This window comes from Suncus etruscus, chromosome 11 (genome assembly GCF_024139225.1).
Source record: "Suncus etruscus isolate mSunEtr1 chromosome 11, mSunEtr1.pri.cur, whole genome shotgun sequence".
Taxonomy (NCBI): Eukaryota; Metazoa; Chordata; class Mammalia; order Eulipotyphla; family Soricidae; genus Suncus; species Suncus etruscus.
The window spans coordinates 106,302,017-106,327,839 of record NC_064858.1 but is presented as its reverse complement, the minus strand read 5'-3'; the positions used below and the strand labels follow the sequence as shown (position 1 = coordinate 106,327,839).

Here is a 25,823-nt window from a genome sequence, read left to right as displayed (position 1 = left end):
ATTCAATGTTTTAAGCTCTAAATAGCTTTTATCATGCTCTTGTAAAAAAAAAAATCTTAATATGCAGAGGTTCTAAATATGGTTGAAGTTAAACTTGAGAAGTAAACCAAGTCAATGACTTTTAGTAAGAATAATCTGTCACCTACACACTTACTCAATTTAATGAATATTTTTGGTAAATATTCTATGGCTTCCAGGCAAATTGAATCATAACTAAAACAAAACATTTTCATGTATAGAGTGTATAACAAATTGCAAATGTTAGTAAATAGGATTTGGAAATGCAGCCATCTGTTCCTGGGGCATTTTGAACATGCAGACTTTGTTTTTTATTCTGTCATGAAAATAAGTTTACAATACTGAATTTACTTGGCAGAAATCTGCACACTTTAATATAGCCATTTAAAATTTACAGATTTCCTTGTGGTTTAGGTAACTACACTTTGGTTCATGTCCAGAAGGAGAGGAAGGTGAGATTTAGTGGACGTGAGAAATGTACAAAATAATTTGAATGAAGTGGGTGAACAATTATCCTCAGACCAAAATGCATTCCTTAAAATAAGACCATCTTTGTCAGTCAACAATCCATAAGACAGATTTGATTTACAGGAACTATAGAAGTCACCTGAGCTTTTGACCTAAGGAAATAAGGAATCTGAGAACCTACTGCCCAAGTTAACCTTGCTTCTGTCTTTTGTTAAGGTAATTATGCTTCAATAAAAGTCATGTGGGAGAGTTTTAGTTAAGCCACAAACTAGAAGACTATTTTTTTTAATATTCTGATAGGGGTTTTCTTTATTCTGGAAGTGGGTAGACACAGTGGATTCTAAATAAGGAGTATTAACCAATGGAAAATACACATCGGTATATATCACAAGAATGGAGATTTGTTTAACATATATTTTTTTTTACTATAAGGGAATAAGATTTTCCTAATACCAAACATAACTCTTTACTGTCTCACATTCTATTTAATTCTAAGAAATAGCAGATGGTTTATACCATGAAGCTCCAGTCAACACCAAAGGGATAATGCTGGTCTAAATATATCCTCTGAGCACTTGAAAAAAATATGTTAAGTGGTGAAATGAGCTTAAAGGTGAAGGAGTTCAAGATAGCCCCACTATGCAGCTTCCTGTTCCTCACTCTCATCTGTTCTCTTTGGGGAACTTAAGACTGACAAAGCAGGAAAGAGAATTGCACCTTCCCAATCAAGGGTGCTGCATTTCAATACACCAACGATTAACATCACAGTTGGCAGCCTGTGAATCACAGAAGACGAATGAAAGAGAAAGTACTTCATTTAATTAGATTCAACGAGGAGCTGTTTACTGAACACAAGCTACATAGGTGATGAAACTGAAATTCTATTCTGTGCTCAAGGGAAAGCATCATAATTTGAATGGATAAAATTGGTTCTATATTGTTGAGACATCTTGACTGAATTCCAAATTCTTTTATAAATGATATGCTTGGACAGCTAGTGTGGTACAGTTAATCTCTGGGGTAAAATGTCACATTCCCAAACTGCAATATGATATAACAGGTGACAATTCAGATTCTGAAATGCAAACTAAAGGATGTGACACCGAATTCCGAGTCACTGGAATAACACCTTTTAAATAAGCCACATAATTTGAAGCCCTTTCCCTTCTTACGTACAATTCAAATAAAAAATTATGTCATTAATGCTATTTACTTTTTGCTGAGCACTGATAATACACTATGGACTACACAGAATCAATGACTCGTACCCTCTAAAAATTCCCTGGCAGACTAGCATACCAGTGTCTTTTTCCATTTTAAAAGTCAACTCCTGATATTGGTTTCTATATCTGCATGTGTCTAAAAAGGGCAATTTGCAGTAAAGAAAATGTTTTGGTTATATATTGTACAAATACCATATGAACTCTGGGTATATTAGCTTTCAGGTTTGGAAAGACATATTGTGAATGTCTGTCATTTTGGTAAATTTGACAAGACTGGGCATGTTGAGGGTCAGATGGTCACAGACCGTTTAGGTAAATTTGAAATATAACTGTGGGATATCAGCTTCTTTAAAAAAAAAAACCTGGAGGACAGGCAAGAATCTAGAAGCTAATATTTACTAAAGTTATGAATCTGTGGGGATAAGGAAAATTATTTCTAAATCTGACAGAAGAGATCATATAACTGAGTTTTTACAGATTATAACTAACACAGTCTAAACTAAAAGAGTGTTAAGAACTCTGCTTTTCAAAGGGGAAAGTAATTCAGAATGACAAATAATGCGAACTGCAAAACAATTATTTTATTAGCCATCTCACCCAATATACACTGCTTCTTTGAAAAAACTTTTCTCAAAAAACTATTAATGAAAAACCGAAAGATACAAAAAGTATGAAGAAAATAAAGCTACCAGAAAAAGTTCTTTTTAAATCTGGAACTCACCTATTTTAATGTTAATAGGCCACTGAAAAAGGCACGATGGGGATCAATAAATGCCTTTGAAAGCTCTAGTGACTACAGGTTATCCACAAAAATGGGAATATTTTCTGACTCGGTTTCCCAAGAGCCCTGGGAATAAAATGAACCGCAGAAAATATGAAAGGTAATGTATGAATGTCACAAGCCTAAAGCAAAATCAAAACTGCATATGCTCCCAGCCAAGTTTTACCTTGTTCTGTCTTCTCCTCAGAAAAAAGGAGAACCTTTCAAAGTGATTAGAAACCCCCTGCTGCACGCCCAACATGTGAGAGCACTTGCATAAGGAGTAGGCAGCAGCAGAAATCCAACCTGAAGTCATTAGAGTGGTCTGTTCACGCGTCCCTGGTGTTTTAAAGTACCAGAACAGTTGAACCTGCCCTTTAACCCGCACATTCTAATAGAATCAAGAGGCCTTTGAAAATACTCCTCTGTGGCCTTTGAGCCGCAAGTAATGAGAAAGCACCTCCTCCGCGATCCCCGCCCTCCTCAGAGCAAATTTCAGGGACAGGAGGTAAATGTCCAAGGCAGACAGCTCACAATCCTTGAGAACAACACATTAGCCTTCTGTCGCTAGAGAGAGAAAGAGAGACAGAGTGAGAGAGCAAGAGAGAACACTGAAATGATGGCAGCTCATCTCAAAGGAAGTCCTAAACATGTGTTCCATAGCAATGTAAGGCAGAAAGGAATGTGAACGAATGTTATTATGGTCTATTTTCCCATTTCCTACAACTGGGCATTTTAAGTAGAATAATTTTATGTTTCTATCCTCTGAATCTGTAACCCGAAAATCAGGAAAGAGATCAGATGGAATCAAGAAACAAGCAATTGTGCTTGGTGAAACCAGAGTTCGAAGGTAAGCCTTCGGGGGAAGGCCTGAATCCCTCAGACTCTTGTCCTGAAATATCTTACCATCTCCTCTTTAGATCTCCTATATGCAGCTAACCAGTTTTCCAGCGCCTCAGATTGTCCCCTGAGCAATGCTAGGAGTGATTCCCCCTCCCCTGCTGTCCCCAAAAGTTATGAAATTATACTAGTAAGTCCCCAAAGCCAGATACTGAGGAGAGTAGATTTAATAATGTTGTTAGTTCACACTGAAAGCATTTTAAATGTACTCAGTTGCAGGTCTAGAAGTGCAAATTACTTAATCAGGAGTAGCAAAGACCTGACACACATCTTTTAAAACAAGACAAAAGTTACCAGTCACTAACTATTTAATGAGGAGTTATCACATGCCAGGTTATAGACAAAGTGCCACTTACATGCTAAAAGGATTTCTATGACAAGGAGCTGAACATTAAGTCAAATTATGTACAAAACTAAATGATTAACTAACTAATAATGTAATAAAAAAAACTAAATAGGGGCCGGAGCGATAGCACAGCAGAAGGACATCTGCCTTGCATGTGGCTGACCCAGGACGGTCCTGGGTCCAATCCCCGGCATCCCAACTGGTCTCCCAAGCCAGGAGCGATTTCTGAGTGCGTAGCCAGGAGTAACCCAAGTGCCACTGGGTGTGGCCCAAAAACGGGGGGAAAAAAGGGAACCCAAACAAACCCACCTAAATAATAATAAGTAAATCACTAATATAACTAAATAAAAATGAATTTATCTTTCCTAATTTTAAACATTATAAACATGGGGCCGGGAAGGTGGCGCTGGAGATAAGGTGTCTGCCTTGTAAGCGCTACCAAGGAACGGACCGCGGTTCGATCCCCCGGCGTCCCATATGGTCCCCCCAAGCCAGGGGCGATTTCTGAGCACATAGCCAGGAGTAACCCCTGAGCGTCAAACGGGTGTGGCCCAAAAACCAAAAATACAAAAAACAAAAAACATTATAAACACTATAAAAATCCTTATACTGGTGATAAAATGTATCAAAATATCATCAACCAGGGGCTGGAGTATAACACAGCTGTTGGGCATTTGCCTTGCACACAGTGAACCTGGGTTTTACCCCCGACATCCCATATGGTCCCCCGGGCCTGCAAGGAATGATTTCTGAACGTACAGCCAGGAATAATCCCTGAGTGCTGCTAGGTGTGTCTCCTCCACACACAAAAAACACCCCAAAACAAATTAAAAAAACAAAAACACCAACCACAGGATAAAACAAGAGTACAATGGGTAGGGTCTTGCCTTGTATGTAGCTGACCTGGGTTTGATTCCAACATCCCATTTGGTCCCTCAAGACCACCAGGATTGATTCCCAAGTACAGAGCCAGTAGTAACCCCTGAGCACCACTGGGATAGCCATCCCAAACCAAAAGAAAATAAAAAATAGAAAAATTTCAAGTCATAATAAATAAATATAAATAACAAATAAAACACCAGCCAATTGGGTCCAGGACAATGTACGTTTGTTAGGACACAGGCCTACCATGCGTCTGTCCCAGATTCAACTTCTAACATTCCAAATGGCCCTCCAAGCATTACAGTACAGCCATGGAACCCTATAAGCACCATCAAGTGTGATCCTGGAGGCCTCAACACTGCCTGGAGTGCCTGGATAGTCTCAGAGCCTCATGAACCAAAAGCCATGACACTGAATGGTGAGCCTGGCTGGCTTAGAATTGGGGTCCCCAGATCTTCTGAACATCCCTTTGGATACCTTCAAGGTAAAAATCAATAAAATGAAAAGCCAACCTATTAAATCTTTATCCAAATCATCTTCTTCTTCTTCTTTTTTTTTTTTTTGTCTTTGGCCACACCCGGTGACGCTCAGGGGTTACTCCTGGCTATGCGCTCAGAAGTCGCTCCTGGCTTGGGGGACCATATGGGATGCCGGGGGATGGAACCGCGGTCTGTCCTAGGCTAGCGCAGGCAAGGCAGGCGCCTTACATCTAGCGCCACTGCCCCGGCCCCCCAAATCATTTTCTTATGACACCATTTCTCATTTCAAGCCTGGTTTGATCCCTGGCACCAAATACGGTTCCCCCAAATCTGCCTGGAATAAGCTCTGAGCACTGCTGGGAGTGCCCCCTCTACAGAAAAGCAAAATAAAGAATATTATCATGTATCTCTCCTGCCAGATAAGTATTGTACTTGTAGTAAAATTGATGTATCATACACACATTTATTTTCAGTAATGCACATACCAAATATGTAATGCGAGAATGCAAAGTTAGTTCGATTGAAATAAAAGAAATCCTTCCTTAATAGGCCAGTCTAGGTTGCAACTCAAATCTAACTGAGAGTAATAAAGACAATTCTGAGAAAAGAGTGTGTTAGAGGAGTGAATCACTGTTCACGTCAAATATTTTAGGTGGGTTAGGAAGGGGAAACAGGGTGTGCAGCATTTTAGAAGTTGTGAATTCTGGGGCCAGGGTGATAGCACAGTGGGTAGAGCATTTGCCTGGCACAGGGCCAACCTAGTAAACCATATGGTCTCCCGAGCCTGCCAGCAGTGATCTGAGCACAGACCCAGGAGCCACCCCTCAGTGCCACCGGGTCTGCCTCCCTCACCCCCAAAACACAAGTTGTGAATTCCATGATTATGTCAAATCTGTGCTGATGAGAACTTCAGTCAGGATAAGAGTTGGAATTGCTCAACATTCATTCTAGTTTCTTTTTTTTTTTTTTTTTTGGTTTTTGGGCCACACCCGGTAACGCTCAGGGGTTACTCCTGGCTATGCGCTCAGAAGTCGCTCCTGGCTTGGGGGACCATATGGGACGCCGGGGGATCGAACCGCGGTCCGTCTCCTAGGCTAGCGCAGGTAAGGCAGGCACCTTACCTCCAGCGCCACCGCCCGGCCCCTCATTCTAGTTTCTATGGGACACCTCTATTCTACATGCTCATATCCAATCGACACAGATTTAGTTACTGGCATTTACTATATATATATATTATTATTACTACTACTATTATTCTATAATACAATCCCTCCAGGATTTGAATTTCAGAAGCAAAATGATAAAACCCACCTCAGTTACAGCAGTGAGTCTCGGAAGTGCTAACTACAGTTAAACAGACCTCCGGAGAAAAGGCAGAAATAGCAGACCCAGAGCTGGTTCTGGTATTGTACTGAATATGACAACCATCATGATGGGCACAGAATTTAAAAAAACAAGAACTGGATGGGAGAACAAAGGACCCCAGACATTTCCATATCCATTTTCTGAATTTGGGAGTTTTTTTCTTTTTGTTTGTTTGTTTGTTTGTTTTTTTTGGTTTTTGGGCCACACCCGGCAGTGCTCAGGGGTTACTCCTGGCTGTCTGCTCAGAAATAGCTCCTGGCAGGCACGGGGGACCATATGGGACACTGGGATTCGAACCAGCCACCTTTGGTCCTGTATCGGCTGCTTGTAAGGCAAACGCCGCTGTGCTATCTCTCTGAGCCCGGGAGTTTTATTTTTAAATAAAAGCAAGAAAAGGGACAATAAGGGTCAACTGCAAAGGGGGAAACTTTAGCCTTTGCTAACAACAACAAAAAAAATCTCTAGGGAAAAAAAATTCCATGTGTAGGGTTGCACATGGTGGGGCTTCTAATTTATACATTTGTTATTTTTAATACACCAGTGTATTAAAATTAAAATTAAAATACACCAGTGCGTGGGCTCAGGCCATGGGGCCTCAGTAAGTTAGGGGACCATGGACTTCCTTCCAGTTTAGAAGATCTGAGATAATCTGGTGAAGTAATTATTTCATTATTTTACATTTTGGGGGCAGCTGAAAACCCACTTACATTTACTTTTACAGTGGCTCAGTTAAATTAAACAGCTAATTGATATGTGACTCGACATGGGGTTTTACATTTTTTCAACAATTTTCATTAAAAATAAGAGGAACTGGCGAGAAAAAAATGTTTATTCAGGGATTAGATAGTGATTCTTGTACATTTTTATAGACTATTCGTATTTTTGCTAAGGGAGGCCAAGGGCATATTTTTTATACTTAGAAATGAACTATGAGGGGCTGGAGAGATAGTATGGAGGTAGGGCGCTTGCCTTGCATGCAGAAGGACATTGGTTCGAATCCCAGCATCCCATATAGTCCCCGAGCCTGCCAGGAACTATTTCTGAGTGTAGAGCCAGCAGTGGCCCCTGAGCGCTGCCTGGTGTGACCCCTCCAAAAAAAACAAACAAACAAAAAAATGAACTATGAAAGAAAATAAATAGGAATGAGGAGGTGTGAGGTCCGGTTTTGATATTTCATGTACTGTAAGGGAAAACAAGAGAAAATGAAATCCAAAATAATTAGTACATCAAAACTGAAACATGAGCAATAATATAAAGTATTCAGTGCCAGATATTATATATGGCAGAGACGAACAGTCACGTGTTTGAGTGTACATAGATTTTTTTTTTTTTTTTTTTTTTTGGTTTTTGGGCCACACCCGGCGGTGCTCAGGGGTTACTCCTGGCTGTCTGCTCAGAAATAGCTCCTGGCAGGCATGGGGGACCATATGGGACACCGGGATTCGAACCGACCACCTTTGGTCCTGGATCGTCTGCTTGCAAGGCAAACGCCGCTGTGCTATCTCTCCGGGCCCAAGTGTACATAGATTTTTGTGTAACATATTATGATGCTCCTTGAAATATTATTTTGCTTTCACTACCATATAGCACACCCCCTCCATAACATCTCCATGCTAGGGACTGAATCAGGGGCTTCACACATGCAAGGTTAAGTAAGTGCTCTATCTCTGAGCTACATCGGTAGTTTTGGACTAAGTCATCCCCCTTACCCACAAATGTACGAACCAAGAAAGTCACAAGAGGGCCCGGAGAGATAGCACAGCGGCGTTTGCCTTGCAAGCAGCCGATCCAGGACCAAAGGTGGTTGGTTTGAATCCCGGTGTCCCATATGGTCCCCCGTGCCTGCCAGGAGCTGTTTCTGAGCAGACAGCCAGGAGTAACCCCTGAGCACTGCCGGGTGTGGCCCCAAAACCAAAACAAAAAAAAAAAAAGAAAAAAAAGAAAGAAAGTCACAAGAGTCCTCATAACCACAACTTGCTGTTTAGTATTTTTTTTTTTTGGTTTGTTTTAGGGCCACACACAGTTGTGCTTAGGGCATACTTTTGGCTCTAGGTTTAGGGCTCAGGAAACTATATGTGGTGCCAGGGATCAAACCTGAGTTGACTGGGTGTATGAAAAATGCCCTAGCTGCTGTCCAATGTCTCTGGTCTGAGTACCCTATATCTATAGTTCATTAAAATATAAAAAAAAAATTATCCCGTTTCTTCCTTCATGAATTATGCCTGCATTTATCTCTGAATAAAAATTCTTCAAACAATTCATTTTCAGAAGTTATAAAAAGGCTTATTCATTGTGATTGCCAGATTTATCTTTCAAATTGGCTTCACAAATAACATATAATGAACTTTCTATTAAACTAAATCTTACTTTTAGAATTGATTTGCAATTATAATACCAAATATCCTTTCTGTTGAATTAAATTTTAATTTAGAAATCAAATTTAAGTGGCTTGTGAATTCGAATGTTTTGAGGATCACAAGGAGGGTAAAGTACACATTTATTTCCTGTCACGAGTATACTGCAAACTACTTCTGAAAACAACTTCCAAGAAAGAGAAAAGAATCAGAAAGAATAGTTTCAGGAAGGCCAGGACCAAGAGGAAAATGATCGACTTTGTTGACAATCGGTCAGTTGTAGCCTAATTTCTAACACTGTCCTCTTTTGTTCTGTTCTTGCTTTGGGTCACACCCGGTGGCATTCAGGGTTACTCCAGGCTCTCCACCGGAAGTCACTCCTGGCGGGCATGGAGGTCCCTATCGCATGCTGGGATCTGGCCCTGCTCAGCCATGTGGAAGGCAAACACCCTCCCTGCTGTGCTCCTGCTCCAATCCCCATTGTCAGTTTTGTAAAGTTCACTTCCACAAACTTCAGATTCCTCACAAAGAGATCAGGACAACACAATCTCCTTTATATAATGTTATATAACGTTTTGCTGAGTGTTACAACCACACACTGGCTGATTATTGTGGTGGTGCGGAAGGGCCAATCTATTCTCCAATTGTCTTACTATGTATGAATTTCAGGGGATGGGCATGTTTTTTGTTGCTTGTTTTTGGATTACACCTATTGATGATTGGAGCTTCTTAGCTCTGTGTTCAGGGAGCATTCCTGATTCTTGGTGGTGCTGAAGACATAGGTAAGGCAAGGATTGAATCGAGGTTGGCTGCATGCGAGGCAAGTGCCTTAAACCTTGTGTTATCTCACTAGTCCTGGCCATCTGTATTTTAAGATGCTTTCCAAGTAATTTTGAGACCCATTATTTTACAGAAAGATGAACTAACTTAAAAGACCCAGGGGCTGGAGCAATTACACAGCATGTAGGGCATTTGCCTTGCGTGTGGCCAGCCTGGGTTTGCTCCCCAGAAACCCATATGGTCACCAAAGCCCGCCAGGAATAATTTTTGAGCACAGAACAAGGAATAATCTGGATACCACCAGGTGTGATCTAAAATCCACTCCCCCCAAAGATCCAAAGTTAGTGCAGTTAGGGCAAAGAAAAGACCACTATGACAATGATAGTTGGAAATGATAATTATGGACAAGAACTGGGTGCTGAAAGGAGACAAAGTGATATGCATGATGCCCCTTCAGTAACATGGGGAGCAAGGGAGGGAAGAAACATGGGTGGGAGGGAAAGATGGAGGGAAGAAGGGAGAAATAATATATAAAGAAAAAAGAGATAGAGAGGGAGAGAAGAGAGGGAGAAAGAGTGTGTTTTTTTCCCCTAGAGGCAGGCAGGGGAAAGGGCAGCAGGAGGGCAGGAGGGAAACAAGGAACACTGATGGTGAAGGGTCCTGCACAATGTATGACCTCAATGAAACTCAATGAAGAACAACCTTGTAACTGAGAAAAAAAAAACCCACAACTGTACAATGAATAATTTTATAAACCATGACCTTTAAATAAAGTAATATTTAAAAATATATAAAAGATCCAAAGTTAGGTATAAGCTAAATTTATTCTCCATATCCTTGTCAAGACTGACATTCTAACATTTGTATATTTGCTTTTCCTCATCTAACCCGAAGACAGTATGTAGTGGGAATGATCAGTTATTTTATGATTCTGTCCTCCACCTCCAAATCGGACAGTGCTGGGAGACAGACAAGGCCTCTGGGGTGTTTCCATAGAATCTCAGCTTAGATGTAGGTCTGATGGGTCAGTGCTTGAGCCCAAGAGTATGCGGTGTTCCTCAGGACAACCCTAGTAGTGTTCAGGTACTTTATCTCTTGTTTTGATGAAATTCTGCTGAAAATAGTATGACTGACTGTTACTAAACTTAGATGTCTTGTTTATACCCAATCAGCATTTGATCCCCAGCACTATATATAATCACCCAAGCACCATCAGAAGTTAACACTGAGCCAGAAATACTCCCTGAGTACAAACAATTGCGGTCCCAAACGACAAGCAAAAAAACAATGCTTCTGCTTTTGCAAACAAAAAGACAAGAAGGGAAGAATCCTTTTGGTCTATGAAGCAGAAACAGATTTGTCATTCTTTAAAGCATTTTCTTTTTAACTGACTGAGAATCCCTGTCTCCTTAGGCTTCAGGAGACTGAAAAGTGATCAGCAGAAAGTCAATTTCTAAGAGCTCAGAGGTATTAATAATACCCAGTTGGGGACTGAGTGATAGCACAGTGACTAGGGTGATAAAAAAAAAATGCCATGCAGAGACGATGTCTACAACTTAATTCTATTCAACAGGTTGTTTGGAAATAGTTTTACAAAACATCTCATAAAACAGTCATAGGAAAATTCCACCTATCTTTCTTTGTGGCCAGGGCCCTCATAAGATAGGTACATTTAGGATCTTCTGCTTTCTACATCTCTGCCTTTAAAAATAGCTAGCAAGCCAACGGCGTTTTTGTTGGGGATTTACTCAAATCCTATCAAAATCCCTAGTGAATTATAGCTTAAATCCGCTGATTTGTGTTGGTGATGGGTGGGGGGAAGAACAAGGAGAACAGCTTAGCCTGGGTCTCAAGAGAAGAAGCTAAATGGTGGGTTCACAGTAACATCTGGGGATGAGATGCAGAAAAAGACTTTAACCGGTCTTTCCCAAACATATTTCACAATACTATGTCCATTCTGCCTTGTGCTTTATGGTAGAACATAAATAGAAAACTTAGAATTGAAACCTTTCTATAAAGATGGAGCACCTATAAAATAAGGCACACCTGCTATAGTTTTATTCATACTTTTATTTTCTTTTATTCATATATTTATTGTGTTCTCTTTTCTTAGGATGTCTGTTTCCCAAGGAAAACAGACACATTATTTCTCAGAACTCAAACTCCAGAACCTCCATTTATAGATATGTCTGTTTTAAAAATTATTAAATGCTTTATGCAATTAATCCCTGCACTCTGTCACTGTCCCATTGTTTATATAACCTTTGTCCAGTCATAGATGGATAACGTGTCCATACTAGCTGTCCACACTGTGCTACCATAGGGGCTCACTTGCCTTCTCGTTAGTTTGCACTACATTCCAAGGCTGTTTGCTATGACATTTGCAAAAAAGAATGCCAGTGGTATCCTGACACTCATTTCCCCACCTTCTGGCATAGTCCAGAGCTAATTGTGTCCGGATTTCACAAAACAATCAGCAATTACAGGACATCAAATCTTCAGATCTGTGGTATACTGCTCGAAAAGGAGGAATTGATCCAGTAAATGCATGATTATTCAAGGTATTTTGCAAACTTTCCATTAAAGTCGATAAAAATTCTAAGGGGGATAGGTATGACTGTACACTGAGAGAAAACTGAGGACTGAAGGTCACCAAAATTTCTGGCTGGAAAAATAGATAAAAATGAATTCAGCAATTAATTAGCTCTCTATACTAACAATACAAAAATTCTGTCAAGTTTGCTATCAAATTTTGTCAAAAATTTTGACTACAGGTTTTCCTAGGTCTGGAATTCAACCTCCAGTGGGGTAAATTCTGTAGAAAGTTAAGTAACTGCTTTCGCTAGATGAGTTATTACTATAACTCAGGTTGGATAATTCCATCCTCTCAGCATCTCCCCTCAAGTTTTCTAGCTGCTTGTCAAATATATTTTAGGGGAAAATGCTTTTTATACACATGCTTCCTTTGTATAAGGGGTGTGTGCTTTATAGGAGGCATAAGACTGAGAAATGTAGAATCTTTAGATTAAAAATTTCTTATAAAACATAAAGACATTACTTTTAAATATCTCTCCATAAAGGTATTACTTGTATACATAGAAAATGTGCTTAAAAAGTCATCAAGCAATGACCATTGCTGCCAAAGCTGAACATCAAACTCCAGGACTCATGTCTCTATGGCAGGAACTTTTACACTGATGTATGCTCAAGTTCCTCTTTCTTATCTCTCTATTTTCCTCTCTCAAAGCATACTGTTTTGTCCAATGCTTCAGAAATAAATGCATTTTCACATTTATAAACACCAATAATTTAATGACACATCTTTAACATGAACTCCATAAACTCAGCCAGTCGACTCAGCTGTCATCATGCCTAGCAGGTGCCATGCTTAGAAAAATAATTCACTTTTCTAATATTCACTAGAACATTATTAGAATTTCATTCTCTGTGATTCATTATCCCATCTGATTGGAGCAAAAAGACAAAATATTTTCTTTTATCATTCCCAGCTGACTCAGGTTCGATAAGGGATCCCAGGATCCCTTATGGTCCCCTGAGCACCATTGTTGAGCACCATCACAAGTGATTCCCGAGGACTGTTAGGTATGGTCTCAAAACAACAAACATACAAACAAGCAACTGCCAGCTTGTTCTATAGTCAAAATTTTCACCTTAAGAATATATAAACTGGGCCCAGAGAGATAGTACAGCGGTGTTTGCCTTGCAAGCAGCCGATCCAGGACCAAAGGTGGTTGGTTCAAATCCCAGTGTCCCATATGGTCCCCCGTGCCTGCCAGGAGCTATTTCTGAGCAGACAGCCAGGAGTAACCCTTGAGCAATGCCGGGTGTGACCCAAAAAACAAACAAAAAAAAAAAAACAAAAAAAAAAAGAAGAATATATAAACTGGGGCCAGAGAGATAGCATGGAGTTAAGGTGTGCCTTGCATGCAGAAGGTCGGTGGTTCGAATCCCAGCATCCTATATGGTTCCTTGAGCCTGCCAGGAGCAATTTCTGAGTGTAGAGCCAAGGGTAACCCCTGAGCGCTGCCGGGTATGACCCAAAAAAACAAACAAACAAACAAAAAAGAATATATAAACTAGTCTTCTGGTCAACATTTTTTAAAAGTGTATTTTATAGTTATGTGGCAAAAGATGCTAATGAATGTCCCTTAAAAAATGGAAACTTAGAGATGGACAGACAGTACAAGAGTTAGGTGCTTACATTTTATGTATGCAGTCAACTCTGATTAGATACCAGGCATCGAATATAGACAACCCTTCTTCCACCCACCAGCACCACCATGAGTGATCCCTGAGCAAACAGTCAGGAGAAAGACTTGAGCAGTGCCAAGGAGGTCCCCAAACAAAAACAACACATATGCGCAACAAGAAAAGAAAAAAGTATTTCCAGCCAAATAAATCAAAGTTAGGATTAAAGTTAACAGCACACTGATAAAAAAACGTTAAGAGCTTTTTACAATTTAAGCTGCCCATCCCTAATAGGGGGGTTATATTGGATTGGGGATTGCCAAACGACCATGTCAAATCTAGCCAACCACATATTTAGTATATAGCAAATAAAGAACAGTTTTTACATTTCAAATGCTTGAAAAAATGCGTAATAAATATATTTCACAAATACTACTTGAAATTTAAATCTCAGTGTTACCAACAAAATACGAATGAAACACATTCTCACTATTTATGTTTTTTCTTGTGTATGTTGGGGGGAGGGGAGTATTTTTAAACACAAATTGTGCTGCTCACAGTTACTCCTGGCTCTGCAATTCAGGAATTACTCCTGCTGGGGTTGGGGACCATATGAGGTACTGAGGATGGAATCTGGGTTGTCGAAGTACAAGGCAAATCCACTGTACTATATCACTCGGGCCTTATTTATGTATTGTTAAGCACTTTTAGAGATCAAGCAGCTCAATCCTTAGACAAACCCTGTGATTTTGAGAGAAGATATCTAGTCATATAACAAGTTACAGGAGTTAAAAATGGGTGTGGACAAATTGAGGGGGAAATAATAGAGGGAACCAAAACCAAACAGTTTTATGATCACTAAGTAGCAATAAAAAATGATCTACTTAAACACCAAATCCAAAGCCAATGACAACAGAATCAATACCCAATCTACAACTAGCTAGACATAGAGGGGACCACTTATACTAGCAGCTGGGGGGGGGGGGTAAGGACGGGGGATATGGGTTGCATGCTGGGAACGGGGGTGGAGGGAGGACAACTTTGGTGGTGAGAATTCCCCTGACTCAATGTCAATATGTACCAAAAATATTACTGTGAAAGATATGTAATCCACTTTGGTCAAAATAAAAATTATTCTTATAATAATAAAAAATGGGTGTGGAAATGGCAATATAGAAGGTAGTTAAAATCATGGAAGTGCACAGGGACATCAACTTCATAGAAAAGGCAGAGAGTGCTAGGGAAAGAAAAGCAGGGAAAGAACCAAGTGGGAGCAGTCATAGAAATAAGATGTGATCAGACACTTTAAAGTATTTACAGACAAATCAAGACAAAAGAACAACAATTTTTCACTGGATTTCAATTTTGTAATATTGCAGTTAACTTGAGAGAACTTTTGGTGCTTGGAGTAGAAGCCACACGGATGAGAGCTGAGAAGTAAACAGCAGCAAAGAAGTGGAAAGAGACCACAAATTAGTCTTTCAAGATCACAGAGCAAAGTAGAAGCAGACTCTTAGAATAGCAAAAGGCCATACAGATCATCAAGTTGTCCATGAAAAGCATTGCTTGATTTTGGTTTTATTATGTTCCCATCAGGAGGACCCCCAGCCAATGCTTAAACACATTTCAATACAAGGAACTCTAAAGCAGGAGATTTGTGAACATTACTCTTAGAAATTACTATATAAAATCAGTTCTGAAAGCATCTCTTTGTAACTTCCCCAATTCTGTACCTTTGGATCATACAAATGAAATTTAATGGCTCTTCTTCAAAACGGTTCTTAACATATTTGGAAAGGCTATTTGTCTCTTTAATGCTAAACAATAAGCTACCCAAGGACTTGGGTCAGAATAATACAGTGGGTGGGGGGGTAGGGTATTTGCTTTGGTACAAAGCTGACCCAGGTTTGATCCCCAACATTCCATATGGTTCCTGGAACCCCACCAGGAGTGATCCTGTGCGCAGTCAGGAGTAAGCCAAGATCACAGCTGGATATAGCCCCAGAATAAATGCAAAACACCAAAACAACAACATAAAAAAAAATTATGACCAAGGCTTAATCTAGTTCTTTCTTAAAAGTACATTAAAGTAAAAGTCATAAAAACTGTTATCTGAGTTGCATGCAGAAGGGATAGTTTTGTATTTATTAGTTTGATTTGGGGCCCCACAGTATAGACTGAGGGATTTTCCTGGCAGGCTTAGGTGATCATATGCAGTGCCAGGGACTAAACTTGTCAGGTGTGCCAGGCAAGTGCCTTACCCACTATAATATTTGTACAGCTTCAGGAAGATGCATATCAAAACAACAATGAGGTCTGATAGCATACTATAATGACTGGCACTCATCACAAAGAACAAGAACAACCAATGCAAGTGTGGATATGGGGAGAAATGTAGTCAGTGCTGATGGGACTGTTGTCTAGTCGAGCCCTCCTGAAAACCAGTATGGATAATCCTCAAAAAACCAGAAATTGGGGGCCAGAGAGATATCATGGAGGTAAGGCATTTACCTTGTATGCAGAAGGACAGTGGTTCGAATCCCGGCATCCCATATAGTCCCTGAGCCTGCCAGGAGCGATTTCTGAGCATAGAGTCAGGAGTAGCCACTGAGCGCTGCTGGGTGTGACCCAAAAACAAAACAAAAATCACAAACCAAAAAAAAAAGAACCAGAAAAATAAACAAATAAAAATAACAGAAATTGAGCTCACATATGATCCAGAAATACCACTCCCAACATATACACTAGGAACACAAAAAAATCATACAGGAAAGCACTCTGCATTCCTGTATTCACTGCAGCACTATTTACAATAGCCAGATCTCGAAACAACCCAGGTACTTGACAACAGATGAGTAGATAAAGAAACGTGGAATACTATGCAGCTGTTAGGAAAAATGAAGTCATGAAGTTTGTTTATACATGGATGGACATGGAGATTATTATGCTGAGTAAAATGAGTCAGAGGGAGAGGGATAGATATAGAATAACCTCACTCATCTGTGGGATATAAGAAACATAAAAGCCAGTTTGGCAATAATATTCAGGGACAAGAGAGATGAGGTCAATCCATGGTTGGAAGCTTGCCACAAAGAGAGGTGAGTGCAGTTAGAATAGAGACGGGTCTATTAAGATAATGATAGTTGTAACTGATCACTCTAGACAAGAACTGGGCGCTGAAAGGGGTTAAAGTGACATGCATGGGGGCCGGAGATATAGCATAATGGCATTTGCCTTACAAGCAGCCGACCCAGGACCTAAGGTGGTTGGTTCGAATCCCGGTGTCCCATATGGTCCCCCGTGCCTGCCAGGACCTATTTCTGAGCAGACAGCCAGGAGTAAACCCTGAGCATCGCCGGGTGTGGCCCAAAAATCAAAAAAAAAAAAAAAAAAACTTGGGCCGGGAGAGATAGCACAGCGGCATTTGCCTGCAAGCAGCTGATCCACGACCAAAGGTGGTTGGTTTGAATCCTGGTGTCCCATATGGTCCCCCGTGCCTGCCAGGAGCTATTTCTGAGCAGACAGCCAGGAGTAACCCCTGAGCACCGCCGGGTGTGGCCCCAAAACAAAAAAAAAAAAAAAAAAAAAAAAACGACACGCAAACCACAGTGTCAAAAAGGAAAGAAAGAGAAAGAAAGAAAAGCAAAATGCTTGCCTAGAGACAGGCAGGAGTGTGGGGGCTGAGAGGGAAATTGGGGACGTTGTGGGGGGAAATTTGCACTGATGAAGGGTGATGATATATATCCTATGACTGAAACCCAACTATGATAAATTTTGTAACCATGGTGCTTAAATAAAGCAATTAAAATAAAGAAAAAAGGTTACTGCTGGCAGATTTCAAAGACTATATGGACTACCAGGATCAAACCTAGGCACCCTACCCACTATGCTATCATGCCGGCCCTTAAAGAATAAAATGTCCTTTTTTGTCAACCCTAATTTATAGGAAGTTGCTTCATTCTACTTCCTTGAATTCAAGCATGAACAGTCCTTGATAATGTTATGCATATATACAAATATTTAAATACCAGAGATGAAAACACCGGCCACATATTTTGAGAAAATATTTGCAGAACACACATCTGATGACTGTTATCCATAGTATACAAAGAACTTTAAAATATATACTTAAAAAAATTACAGTTTAGGTTCTGTGTTTACAATAATGTTAACATTCATGGTCATGGAGGTACACAGTTACCTTACCACACCACCACCAGAGAGCCCATAAGCCCCTATTTCTGCCTCTGAGTCACCTTCAGCCCATTTACTGTCCCAAATCTGGTTCTCTAATTTTGAACCCCAGTACCCAGGGTTTGTTTTTAATTGCTATTGCCTATACCCTAGTTTGGTTTCCCCTGTACTCCACAGATGAGCGAAGTCATCGTGTCCTTGCTGTGCTCAGGGCGTACTTTTAGCTCTTTACTCAGGAAGTCACTTCTGGAGGTGCTCAGAGGACCAAACATTCAAATGAAAAATTGAACTGGTGTTGGATGCATACAAGACACATGCCCTTCCTAATGTACTCTTCCAGTCCCAAACCTAACTTCATTAGGTTTCACCTGTCATTATGTATCTGGTCTGGCTCTTGTATTAGGTACTGCAAGTGCACATGGATGTGCCTTATTTTTTCAAATGTATAATTTTGTGTTTGGGGGTAGATACCAAGAGGTGGAATTGCTGGATCCTCTGGTAGGCCTAATCCTAGTTTTCTGAGAAATTTCCCCATTGCTTTCTATAGCGGCTGAGCCTAATATCATTTCCACTAGCAGTAGAGATTGATTATCTATCTATCTATCTATCTATCTATCTATCTATCTATCTATCTATCTATCTATCTATCTATCTAATCTATCCTAATATCATTTCTACTAGCAGTAGAGATTATCTATCTATCTATCTATCTATCTATCTATCTATCTATCTATCTATCTATCTATCTATCTATCTATCTATCTACCTACCTACCTACCTACCTATCTTTTTTAGTATATTCCCAGCATTGCTTGTTTCTTGTGCTCTTGATATTTGCTGTTTTCACTGGTGTGAGATGATACCTCATTATTTTAATTATATTTACCTGATAATCAGTGATGATGAATACTTGTTCATATGCTTATTCTCTGTATGGTTTCCTCATGGGGATCATTATTTATCCAGTCTCCCCATTAAAAAAATGAGGTTATTGATTCTTACAAAGAACTCCTCAGACTTAATAAGAAGAAATAAAATCCCCCCCCCATTTTTTTTTTGAGATCAGAGCATTTTATTGGGGGAGTGCATCTTCAGAGGAGGATAAGCCAAGTCCTTGGCAGGCCAGGATCTTCAAGCTGTACAGCCCCAGAAAGCAATAATCCAAATATTAAAAATGGGCAAAAGCGGGACCAGAGTGATAGCACAGTGGGTAGGGTGTTTGCTTTGCATGTGGCCAACCTGAGTTTGATTCTCGGTATCTCTTAGGGTCGCCTAAGCCTGTAGTAACCACTGATTACTGCCACGAGGTGATCCCCCCCCCCAAAAAAAAAGTGTGTGTGTGTGTGTGTGTGTGTGTGTGTGTGTGTGTGTGTGTGTGTGTGTGTGTGTAAAAGTCCTGGAGGTAAGGCATCTGCCTTGTCTACAGAAGGACAGTGGTTCGAATTCTGGCATCCCATATGGTCCCCCGAGCCTGCAGGGGGCGATTTCTGAGCAAAGAGCCAGGAGTAGTCCCTGAGTGCTGCCAGGTGTGACCCAAAAACAAAACAAAACAAAACAAAAAACCATGAAAGTTAACTATTATGCTCATATTACCTTATTTCACTTATTTTTTTTAAATAGGTAATATCAAATGCTGGTGCAGATGTAGAAAAACAGGAACATTATTACATGCTCCTGTTAAAGTAATATGGATATACCAGTCTCAAAAAGTTTGTTACTTTCTTAAAATAAGCAAACAAATAAAACCAGTAACAATAACAAAACCAAAAACAACCTTTTAAGTGAACAAAGAGCTAATACAGGTATCAAGATGTTTGTTTGCCTTTCATGACAAGCTCTGGTTTAATCCTCAGTACCAGATATGATTCCCAGAGCATAGTAAGGAGTAATTCCTGAGCAAAGAGTCAATAAGTAGTAAACCCCGAGCACTGCTAGGTAAGGGCCACCTTCTTCCCAAAGAAATAAAAAAGAAATTAAATAAACATAATGATCTCATAATTGAGTAAATATATTTATATTTATATATTGTAAAACAATGAAAAATCAGCGGTCCTCCAACAACTGTAGTTAACTGTAGTTAAAGAACAAAGTACTACTCAATAGAAAACAAGAATGAGGGCCCGGAGAGATAGCACAGCGGCGTTTGCCTTGCAAGCAGCCGATCCAGGACCAAAGGTGGTTGGTTCGAATCCCGGTGTCCCATATGGTCCCCCGTGCCTGCCAGGAGCTATTTCTGAGCAGACAGCCAGGAGTAACCCCTGAGCACCGCTGGGTGTGACCCAAAAACCAAAAACCAAAAAAAAAAAAAAAAAAAAAAAAAAAAGAAAACAAGAATGAGCTACTGATAGATGCAATCACCTGGATGAATACAGCAAACAAAATCTAAAAATATGACATATTATATTAGTCTATTTGTATAAGGCCCTTGAAATGACAAAGCTATAGAAATGCAGAGCATATTAGTGGCTGCCAAAAAATAAGGAGAGAAGAAGTGGGAAGGATAAAGGATGAGATTCTAAAAGGAGATTTTGTTTTGACAGAAATGTTCTATAACTTGACTCTTTAAATGCCAATACTCTAGTTGTAATATCGTATCTAGTATTCACAATTACACATCGCCATTAGTAAACTGTCTAAAGGGATATCTAATATTTAGAACTACAAATGAATACATAATTACCTCAAAAACCTACTTAAAATAACGTTATTTAATTTAGGTTAAAAGGGGTCGGAAAGATGGCAGGGAGGTAGGGAGTTTGCCTTGCATGCAGAAGGACGGTGGTTCAAATCCTGGCATCCCATATGGTCCCCCGAGCCTGCCACGAGCGATTTCTGAGCGTAGAGCCAGGAGTAACTCCTGAGTGTTGCTGAGTGTGACCCAAAAATCAAAACCAAAAAAAATAAAGATCGATTTAGGTTAAAAGAAAAATTTATTTTGCTGCATATTTTGGCCCAATACGACCCATGTAAATCCTAGAGCAATTCTAACAGAATCTCTCTATTAAAGTGAGATATAAAGCTTAAAAACTAAGTAGAATATTAATTATCCTGAAATACTGTATTTATAAACTTAAAAAAGATTCTGACCATTCTTCCACTCCCAACAACAACAGAAAAGAGTATGATTAAGCACTGTTCGTGTAGTCCAATTCAGTATTAAAAACAATACTCCTCCAAAAATATACACCACCACCACAAAAACAGACAAACAAAAACCAAAAAACACCTGTAACATTCAAGTTAATTCTATTTACAGAAGTAACTCATGATAAAATATTAATGACTATAAACCAAGACCGTGCTGCTTCAGAACCACTTTTTAACTTTGCAAGCCACAAATCAAAGACTCCTTGGCAGATTAAAGAGCACACAGAAAGTGCAGGACATATTCTGAGAAGGATGGTGACCTGAAACAGTTCTAGAAAGAGAGCTCTTGGATATAACATGAGCTGTGGCTGGTTGGGCCCATCTCACGTTATGAATTTACAGCCATTTCCCAGTTAGAAACCCATCTCAAAACCATGTGTGGCTTACATATTTGCCATTCCTACTCTGGTATGGCATAAATAAATCATGGAGTTTGGGTCAGTATAGCCAGACTGTAAAGTGATTCATGAAGCCAGCAGTACCATCCCCTAGGACTGTATTCTTTATTATAGTAAACCTCAGAACAAGATACAATTTCCTGACTCAAGAAACAGCCTCTAAATCAGTACACCTGGACAGCCCTGGAAGCACTTAAAAAAAAAATACAATAGGTCTCAACCCACCACTGATTCTCAGTGCTGGTCTGCACTTGCTCCAGGTCTGCTCCTTTTAACACCAAATCCAAAATTCAAATCAAATCCATCTGAGTGAGTTATTACAGTGACATAACTGCAGAACTGAAATGCATTCCCCCCTTATCGCCCATCTGTTTTTCCCTCACAATACCCACTCAAGAAAATATTTCCCCATGCCAGATGCTCTTCTCAGTTCTTTCCCCAGCTTTTAAAACTCATAAGCCAAGAATACTTTTTAGCTCTTTTTTTTGTTTGTTTGTTTGTTTTGGCCACACCCAGAGGCACTCAGGGGTTACTCCTAGCTATCTGCTCAGAAATAGCCCCTGGCAGGCACTGGGGGACCATATGGGACGCCAGGATTCGAACCAACCACCGTAGGTCCTGGATCGGCTGCTTGCAAGGCAAACGCCCCTGTACTATCTCTCCGGCCCCAAGAACACTTTTTAGTGCCTAAATAAAAAAGCAAATGACTGTGAATTTGGTTTCTCTCTAGATGACTCTATAAAGAATACTGGTGATCATAGATAAAAATTCCTCAGAACATTCTCTGGACTTGGAGGTCTATAATGCAATGAGTGTGATTTGTGTTAGGTACTAACACAAGTATCCAATAGTTTCATACTCTTTTTTAGGAATGCTGGAAACAGAACCAGTTGCAAATGCGAAGGACTTTTAAAATTAAACTCTAGGTCTAAGTGCCATGCTGTCATTTCCTCAATTATATAAATAAAGAGCGGTTAAAACGAACTTTTAAGACAAGTTCACAGTTTTTATCTAGATAAGAAAAGTAATTACTCTACTCAAATCACTTTATCGAGACTGACTGAACTCCAAACCAAAGAACGGTCAGATGTTAAATTGTTTTCTGCTCCTTGGAGAAACACTAGAAGAAAACAAGAAGTCACTTCTCTAGAACTGACTCCAGAGCCCTGGTCTTTGGGAGTCCAATTGAGGCCAAGTATCTTGATTAGATACTTATTTGATTCATATGTGCTATGGAAACAAGCACAATAGACAGAAAAGACAGAAAAAAGAAAAAGCCAATGAGGCTGGAGCAATAGCACAGTGGTAGGGCATTTGCTTTGCATGCAGTCAGCCCCAAACCTACCAGGAGTAATTCCTGAGTGCAGAGCCAAGATTAACTCCTGATTGCCACTAGCTGTCGCCCCCAAAAACAAAATCAAAACAAATAAAAAGCCTAAGCTAGGGCCAGAGAGATAGCATGGAGGTTGGGCATTTGCCTTTCATGCAGAAGGATGGTGGTTCAAATCCCGGCATACCATAAGGTCCCCTGTGCCTGCCGGGGGCGATTTCTGAGCCTAGAGCCAGGAGTAACCCCTGAGCGCCTCCGGGTGTGCCCCCCCCCAAAAAAAAAGCCTAAGATAAAACACAGACTTTAGCATCTCTTCATGCCTCCTAAATTGTTGAAATGACTAGATTGTACACATGTCTGAGGTGTTAAGATATGGAATACTAGGAAAACTGCAATAATTTCAATATAAACATGTCAAGATTCAAACTTTGCAGTGAGCAAAAAATTAAGGAAAAATGACTATAAGAGTTCTTGCAACTGCAAACTAAAATGTGAAAACAATATACCTTCTCAAACATTTTTAGTGGGGGCGGAAGGGCAGGTGCTTCCCATGCTCAGAAGGCTTGGGGACTCCTTTTGAGGGATTTAATGGACAAATCCAAGGATGCAGTGTTGTTCGAGGACCTGTGGGGTAAGAGATTATGTGAGCCACCAGGGTGATGCTTTGCAGCATGGGGGCTACATCTGGCAATGCTCGGGGAACCACAAAGTGCTAGAGTTTGGAAAGGACTCAGCCTAATGAATGGCATGAACTTTAACCCCTCCAGGTAGGCCACTTGCATGCAAGGCAAATGTCTGAACCTCCTGTTCCATAGTTTTAGCCCCTCTCTCATATTTTGCAGGACAAATGCTTGCTACTTCTGACCGGAAAATTTTGTGACATTATTTTGTGATATACACCTCTCCTTAAACTGACTCATTACTGACAATTTGACCTAACAAGTTGCCTAAAAATAGCTCGGCAACAAGAGTGCTTTAATAAATAAATATTACAAACCTCTGGAAAATGAGCAGATATGTTCCTCTAACTCACTCACATGACCTCTAACTCGTACTTCTGAGATATTGTCTTACTAGGAAAGATTTTCAAACCATGAAACGTAGTGCCAGATAATTCCCATTGGACATGGAGTTGTTTCTCCTAGAAAATGCCACAAACCAGACAGTGTCAATAAGCAGTGCAGATAACATACTGTGAAATGAATCACACTCTTGAGAATCCAGTCATTGAAGAAAAATATGAGAAAGCGGCATTTGAAAATGTTCATTTTCAGATAAGCTTGGAATTTGGGGGGCACGCCCGGTGATGCTCAGAGATTACTCCTGACTGGGGGTGACTGTATGGGGCAATGGGGGATCAAACAGTGGTCTATCCTGGGTCAGCCACATACAAGGCAAATGCCCTACCACTGCACCATCGCTCCGACCCCAGCTATGACTTTTTTCTTTTTTGGTTTCTGGGTCACACCCAGCAGCTCTCAGGGATACTCCTGGCTCTATGCTCAGAAATTGCTCCTGGCAGGTTCAGGGGACCCTATGGGACGCCGGGATTCGAACCACCATTCTTCTGCATGCAAGGCAAACGCCCTACATCTATGCTATCTCTCTAGCTCCCGAAGCTTTGAATTTTTTTGGGGGGGGGTCACACCTGGCAGAATTCAGGGGTTACTCCTGGCTTTACGTTCAGAAATCGCTCCTGGCAGGCTCGGAGGACCATACAAGATGCCGGCATTCAAACCACTGTCCTTCTACATGCAAGGCAAACGCCTTACAGCCACGCTATCTCTCCGGCCAGCTTTTGGAAATATTGACTGTTCCAGCTTTTTTTTTTGAAAATAATATAAACACTTCTCGACAAACAAGGAATTGAGTTTCTATATAACTCAATAATTTCAATTCTGTATATATGCCCCAAGTGCTCCCAAAATCTATTCGCTGAATTCCTATGTTCATTGCAGAACTATTCACAACCACCAAATTCTAGAAACAACTCAAGTAGCCAAACAATTCAAGTATCCAGATCTCTAAATAAAGAAAACTATGGGACATATAGAACATACACTACTACCAGGGCCAAAGGGGAAAAAAGAAATTATGCAGCTTGCTGCTACTTGGGCAGATCTGGAGTATATCATTCTGAGTGAGTCCTTAGTCAGAAGGAGAGGACCAGAGATGCAGAATGATCTCTACCATATTTGGTATATGAAGAAACAAAAGTAACATGCCAAAAAAGCAACAAAACCTAAAAATTGCCTCTAGTAGGAAGCCTGTCATAGGGAATGGTGGAAAAGAAGTGGACACTGAGAGGAAGGGAACAGTGCTGGATTATGTTATGCATGAAAACCTACTTTTAACAGTACTGAAAACTACAAAACATGTTCAAAAATGTGCCTATGTGGTAGACAGGCTGGAGGGCGGTGGGAAGCAAGCTGGGGACACTGGTATAGGGAAATTGACACTGGTGGGAGGATTGATATTAGAATATTGTATGCCTGAAACGCAACTGTATGTCATTTTATAAATAACGATTTCAATGAAAATATAAATTTTTTTTGTGGTTTTTGGGTCACACCCGGCAGTTCTCAGGGGTTACTCTTGGCTCTATGCTCAGAAATCGCTCCTGGCAGGCTTGGGGGATCATATGGAATGCCGGGATTTGAACCACCATCCTTATGCATGCAAGGCAAATGCCTTACCTCCATGCTATGAAGTAGTGGAGAAATATGAAGTAACTTAACAAGATATGAAAAGTGAATGCTGGGACCAGAGAGATAGTGTGGAGGTAAGAGCGCTACTGGGGGTGACCCCAAAACCAAAAACCAAAAAAAAAAAAAAAAAAAAAGAGTGAATGCAAGTGAATGCTTTCATGTAAAGGAAACCTGTTGGCTATACTTTCTAATATTTAATGACTTTTGTAGTACAGAAGATAGTAAGAAAGAAGACAAATCTATTATCATCAATCAGGTCCAC

At 40.2% G+C, this 25,823-nt stretch overlaps 1 protein-coding gene across 4 annotated transcripts in view; it reads right to left on the bottom strand.

Annotated features, from left to right (window-relative positions):
* The window catches only part of ERC1 (ELKS/RAB6-interacting/CAST family member 1), a 434,994-nt gene that overhangs the window by 123,218 nt on the left and 285,953 nt on the right, over positions 1 to 25,823 (bottom strand). The gene's annotated exons all lie outside the window — the stretch shown is intronic.